This window comes from Coenobita brevimanus, chromosome 112 (genome assembly GCF_032717465.1).
Source record: "Coenobita brevimanus isolate Jiangsu-jjx chromosome 112, ASM3271746v2, whole genome shotgun sequence".
Lineage (NCBI taxonomy): Eukaryota > Metazoa > Arthropoda > Malacostraca > Decapoda > Coenobitidae > Coenobita > Coenobita brevimanus.
This window is the reverse complement of record NC_137065.1, coordinates 36382067-36389136: the sequence shown is the minus strand read 5'-3', so window position 1 is coordinate 36389136 and position 7070 is coordinate 36382067.

Here is a 7070-nt window from a genome sequence, read left to right as displayed (position 1 = left end):
TGACATGCTGCCGCTACTGACCTCAATGTGTCACAATACAACGCTGTCACCTCATGCCAGTGATAAATACTTTCTCAAAATTCTCATAGCAAACCTCACAAGTATCGATGTGTAGATCTTGTTCTCTCTAAACTTAATCCCTTCAACTCGATGACGTATGATGTTCCAGTCTTGCTATTTCCATATGATTCTAATTACCACAGGACAAAAATTTTCAAACTGAAGAGGCTGGATATAACATTCATTAATATTTTTTTTTATTATAGGAGGCTCTGCCAAGCTTAATAAAATATTATAATTACAGGCCCCCTCCTCCCTCTCTCTCTCTCTCTCTCTCTCTCTTATGTATACTGTATTAACCTCATCACTCCGATGATTTCTTATTTTGCCTCTGCCCATCTATGGTGGAGGAGGCATTAAGTGATTGGTCTGTCCGTCCGTGCGAGTGTGGGTGCGTGCGTGCGGGCGTGGGTCCATGCATCCGTAATATTCTGGTGGGCGCGATATCTCCTGAACCCATCGACGGATTTCGACCAATTTTTTGTCAGTGATACAGTATGAAGGGATGATGAACTCGTTAGGTCAGCAAGGTCAAAGGATCAAAGGACAAGGTCATATTGGTGTGGGCGCTATGTATCCTGAACCCCTCGACGAGTTTCAACCAAACATTTATCAGTGATACAGTATAAAAGGGCAATGAACTGATTAGGTCAGCAAGGTCAAGGAGTCAAAGGTCAAGGTCATATGGGGTCTACTTAGTTTATCTTTAGTTTCATTTCAACTCACAGTGAATCCTGTCGTGGAGGTTGTATGGCGAGTCCGTGTGCAAGGCTTGACGGAGGCATACCGAGCAACGTTTTGGGTCTACAGCTCGAAGCCCGAATTCTCGGCGTTTCGTTTCAATTTCAATTTATTTCCCCCAAAGAAGTTAGATGCAGCTTTCTATCTTTACTGCTGTAGAAGAAAGTACCATATCCACCCCCTCCCCTCGGTCAGAAAATCCTTCCTAAGCAGAATAAAATCGTCTGGGCATAAGAAGAATACAGTGAAAAAAAGTACACTCAGGAAGAACAACACCTGCACCTTACAAATGATCTGTGCAGAATGTTTGACGTTGCCCTGTGACACAAACCTTCGATTGAATATTCTCTCCGACAAGGAAAGTATGCTTTCACCCCTGTTTATTTGATTATTTGTTTGTTTGTTAGTTTGTTATCAGGATTAATCAAAAGCTAAAAGAGGGATTTGAACCAACTTTGGTGGGTAGATAGCCCATGTCCCAGGGAACAATCGATAAACTCTGGGGGCCGATCCGGATTGTATTACAGATTCTGGATCCGGAAAGCATTTTTTGTGAAACCCTAATCAGTGATGAAAAAGCTTAATCCATTTTGAAGAGTGGTTTGGAAATTACGTTGCCCTTGTTGGAAAGATGTGCTCGATGAGCGTCCCTTTTGTTTTCAAACTTGAATGATCTCATTCTTGCCTGACCCTCAGTCTTTTCCACTAGGCTTGCTCCAGATCACATCAAAGTTTTTGTGACCCTGCCTTATGATCTTGACTTTTGACTTATAGCCTCAAAACAATTCCTTCATCCTTGGTCTACTTTCAAGCCATCCACCAAACTTGGTCTAAATCAGCCTAGAACCGTTTACACAGGCTTTACCAAGAGACCTTAACCTTTGATTATTCCCTGTAACCCTGACCTTTTATTGGTTGTTCTCAAAATTGTATCATTTCGTTCTTCATGTGCCATGAACCCTATCACGAAGTTTAGTCTGAACTGCATAAAAGTGTTTAAGTTGACCTTGCTATATGACCATGACCTTTGACCTGTTGTTCTCAAAACAACAAGTCAGCCTTTTGGCTGACCCTCAACACATTTGTCCTGGACCTTTGACTTTTTTTTTCTAAATCGAAATCAGGTGATTCGTTCTTTACTAACCCTCAACTCTTCTACTAAGTACGACCTGTTTAAGCTGACCAAATCAGATTGTTCTCAAAAACTATTGGTCAGTCCCTTGGCTGACTCTAAACACTTCCCTCTAGTTTGGTTAAAATCAGATGAAAATTATTTAAGCAATAGCTGATCCCTTCCCCCACCACACACACACACACACACACACACACACACACACACACACACACACACACACACACACACACACAAATTTTTCACCTTCCACACTACATGCACACTGGTGGAAATGCCTCCCAAGGCCTGAGCTGGTTTCAGTACAACCCTGTCACTTAAATACCGTTGAATACTCCTCAATAACCCTCACACCCGACCTGCCAAATAGCGGTGTGTGGTTCTTGTCCTCTCTCGCCTTAATACTACACTCAATTTTTTTTTATCGAGGCGAAGATGCGCTTGACAGATTAGTGATTACTGGCTGAATGCAACATTACTTCATAATCTAGCATTATTAACTGACAACAATTATCTGAGAGGGAAATTTGAGTTAGTAAATATTTTTTGGACATGGTGCATTCAGCCAATCATCAACAACCTGTCAAGTGCATCTTCGCCTCAATAAAAAAAACGGAGTATAGAAAAGTTTTTTGGAAGCAGTGTTTTGTCTGTTCTATCCAGGATCTGTATATGAGTTGAAATTCAGATATTTCCCTAGATAACAGTAAGTCACTTTAATCTGAACAATGTTGCTTGTCATTAGAGTTCCTTTGCATGTATTCAATATGGATGGTGGGTACTGGCGCCATAGTGGTGACGTGTGGAAATGTATGATGCATAGGTCGGACTGCTGGGATTCAAGGAATGGGTTGTCAAGCCACTTCCCAGCGTCGGACGTATAAAAAAGAAGAAAACCATAAAATGGCTGACATGTTGGCGTAATTATTAGTACTATGCTTTGCTTTTCTCTTTAACCCTGCCAATCCAGTATTTCTTTTTTTAATACCTTCAGGCAATTTTATTCAGCTCAGGAAATGCCTCTCATACTGAAGGAATTGGTGAAGACTATATCCAACCTCTGCGATTGTAAAGTCTACCCTAGTGTGAAGGCAAAACAAGAATACCGTAAAATCTAAGACGTCATTTCACTGAAGGAGTTAGGGGACAGGAAGTTATTCGTAATCTGAATATGACTGTGTGGTGTCTCGTACAATATAATTCTCAAGGTGTCTAAGGTCTATTCCCAGTGTCTGGCAGCATTTGCCTTCCTTCCCACATTTTTTCTTTGTTGGTGTATACTGTCTCTCGGTACAATAATCTTCAAAAACTGACAGATCCACGGGTCAGCTCCAGCTTCTTGGTAAAAAAAAAAAAAAAAAAAATAGGTGGACGCTGCCCTCTGAGTGACCTCTGTGGCAGTTTCCCTGTGTGTGTACGCTCCGAGACGGTCCCACCCTGAATGTCATAACCACACCCATCCTGCCTTTTGTTTGGCTAAAGCATCAGTACACCATCATGCCAACCCCGTTCACTGTCCATCTGTAGTGGGAAAGCTCTGCCAACAGCCATCCTCATGTTTTTTTTTTCTTTTTTGATGGGCTTAGGATTCCAAATACACTATGATATCTGTTGGTTCTCCATCTGTTGTGGGAATAACCTGGTACAGCCATCCTTCCACTTGTTTGGCTAACGGTTCCATAAATGCCATTATACCATCTCTGTCCATTCCTCATCTGTTCTGGGAAACTTTTTTGTTCTAGAAACTCTGTCCTCAGTTCGTAGTACCTTCCTCCCTCCTGCCAGTTCATGTTTATACTTATGGCTCCTTCCTTAGCTTACTTGGGGGATCTACAGTGTGTGTGTGTGTGTGTGTGTGTGTGTGTGTGTGTAATTCACCGGGTCGGTCAGGATCACTTGATGGTCGTGATCGTCAGCTTTTACCCTCCCGGAAGGGAGCTGAGAGCTCATATAGTCCGATCTAAGGACAAGGCTGTGACTTGCACACACGCACACCCCCGTCCCCTTGCTCAAGGGGGACAGTAACCACCCACTTCGTCAGTGAAACTTTTCGCAACCTGAGCGAGGCGCGAACTCCCGTCCACCAGTTGGCAAGCGGGAACGTTACCACTGCACCAGCGAGCGGTGTGTGTGTGTGTGTGTGTGTGTGTGTGTGTTCTTGAAAAACCTCAGTCGCTACAACCGCTACCAATCTGTCATCTGCAGCTAAGAAAATCATCCCATGCACCCTATAGAAAATGGGCCACAAACTCAGTCATATATCATTCAAACTCCCGGAATCCTGACCCCCATCTCTCAGGCCTGACCAATAGTGCATAGTTCTATTTTTCTTTTTTATTCTCTTTCTTGTTCGGTTAGCTTCTTTACTGTGGCGTCTCTATATCTTAGGTTAGGCCTGGGAGGTAAAGCCAAGATTCCAGGGGATTGAATGGTGAGTGAATGAATATGTGGCCCATTTCACTGGGTGTGATGTTGATTTTTCTCCCTCTGTCGTGCTTTCTCTTTCACTGCCTTTTGGTCTCTGTCTCAACCCATCTATAGGAGGGGAAAGAAAAGTTGTAATGATGACGATGATGATGATGATGATGATGATTGTTATTATTATTATTATTGTTGTTGTTGTTAGTATTATTATTATCATTCATTCATTTTTATCATCACAACTAATGTTTCTGTACTCTTGTGCATATGATACAAGCGCTATACTGTTGGTGAAGGCAATGCTAATCCAGCCGTGTTCACTCATACCTGTTTGACCTCTCTTCAAGGACCCGGTCAGCCCTGAACCCGCCATTTTGTTACTGCGTCAGGAACAGGAGGTCAGGTAGGTCGACTCTGGTGGCGCGTAGGCTGATCGAATTCCACACAACAACAACTTAGTATTCAGTTTAAGAGAGCGGTCCTGTTCCCTCAGATAAAAACAAACTGACGTGCACTGTCGTCTATTTTTCTCCCCCATGGCTTTTATTTATTTTTTATTTTATTTTTTTCGAACTAAAATATCTAAATATCTTTCACTTTAGCCTAATAATTGCCTTTGGATGAGGCCAGTGTTGTGGCTAATCTCTTCACTATGAGGACGTATTTCACATTTTCCACCAGGTTGAGGGATGTTGCGTATTGTTGTTTTTGTTGTTTTTGCTGTTGTTATTGTTGTTGTTGTTGTTGTTGTCGTCGCTGTTGTTCTTGCCCAGACTCATCCGAAACGCAAACAAGGTGAACTTCAGGCGTAAGCTGCCCTTCTGCATTCCATCCTCCTGCTTTTGCTGGATAGGGAACCAGGTGGGGACGTTTGTACAACCAGGCAGTGGAGCCGAACGGCTATATCAATGCCACCACATGAAGGCATCCCTCTCCAGCACTTTTTCTATCTGTAAACATTTAGTCCAGCTCTCGTTCACCCCGTCAGTACGAAAGGGTTTCTTTCGAAGAAAATCGTCTGATAGGACTAACAATGGAGAGGTTAAAATCTCTCTCTCTCTCTCTCTCTCTCTCTCTCTTCAGAATTTTCCTACTATTTTTTTTTCTTTGTCTCTCAGCGTCAGCCCTCTGGCGCCTTGTATACCATGTGTTTACTGCCACACTCAACAGGTTTCTCTCTCTCTCTCTCTCTCTCTCTCTCTCTGTATATATATATATATATATATATATATATATATATATATATATATATATATATATATATATATATATATATATTGTATATAACGGATATTTGTGTGTGTGTGTTTTTCGCTGCAGGAATAATTTTCCGTCAGACATTATCGTACCGTACATCAACACCACGAACAAAAATCAACACCACCACCACGATCATCATCATCACTGACTTCTCCACATGCATCATACCATAGCCGTAATAATCAGCAGTACAGTATCATGCACCTGGGTTAGTAACACAAGATGTTAAGATGCACAAGGTTATTTGTCACGGCAAGGCATTGTTCCCTCGAAGAAGGACCCTGATAGTCACTTACAAGAACTAGAAAGCACTCAGAGAGCGCATATATACCTCCGCCAATGTCATTGCCATTAAAAAGGATCCGGATCCGGATCCGGCTTCGCCCCCAAATTTAATTGCTTCTTCCTCTGCCCCTGGCCCGCCCTTCCACAAATTTCATTAGAATTCATTGAGAACGTTTGGAGATATCGTCTGGACAAACAGACAGACAGACATAGGTGAATACATAACCTTCTCTAACTTCGTTGACGGAGGTAAAAACAGTCATTATACTGATATTATTATGTGCAGAGCATACGCTCTACTGTATATGACATATACCGTACATCATATACTCTCTTACATTATAGCAGTCACTGTAAGATTATTACTGTGGTAACGTTTTGTACAGAATGATTAGTTGACTGATTGAGTACATTCAGTTACTGAGTATTTGCAAATTTCCTCTAGAATATACTAGGCAATTCAAAAGTAGTACTCAACCGCAAGGATGTTTACAAAATTGATAAATTTACTGTTTCAGTGGTAATTAGAATGATGACGACGATGATGATAATGATGATGATGATGATGATGATGATGAGATGGAGAAGAAGAAGGAAGATTACACACACACACACACACACACACACACACACACACACACACACACACACACACACACACACACACTGATCCCCTTTCACAAATGTATTCTCTCTCCCTCTCTCTCTCTCTCTCTCTCTCTCTCTCTCTCTCAAGAGCAGTTTAGTCCCCTCACACTCACCTTCACGTCTCACTTTCACATAGCCCATTAACACCTACACTACTTGTGCTTCTTAAATACAGTAACATTTTTTCATTTTCATCTGACAGTGATTCCTAATCCTTTTCAGCTCGGTTGATGGCCAAGTGTATTCAGACTGGAGGATAAATTGGACTAGTAACCAAGGAGTCTCATCCTTCCCTCGTAAGTAAGGCATATTATATTTCACTCGGCCTTTAATATTCAAGCTGAGTGACCTAGTTCCGTCAAATGAAAACAAGCGACTATAGTATGTTTTCTCCACGATATGATTGACTTTTTGAAATAGTAGGAAATTATGGATCAAATTTTAAGGTAAGGGTGAGAGACAAGAAGGATTTATTCTGTGCTCCTGTCGTTCTGTTTTCTGCATTATAAGACTGATTTTTTTT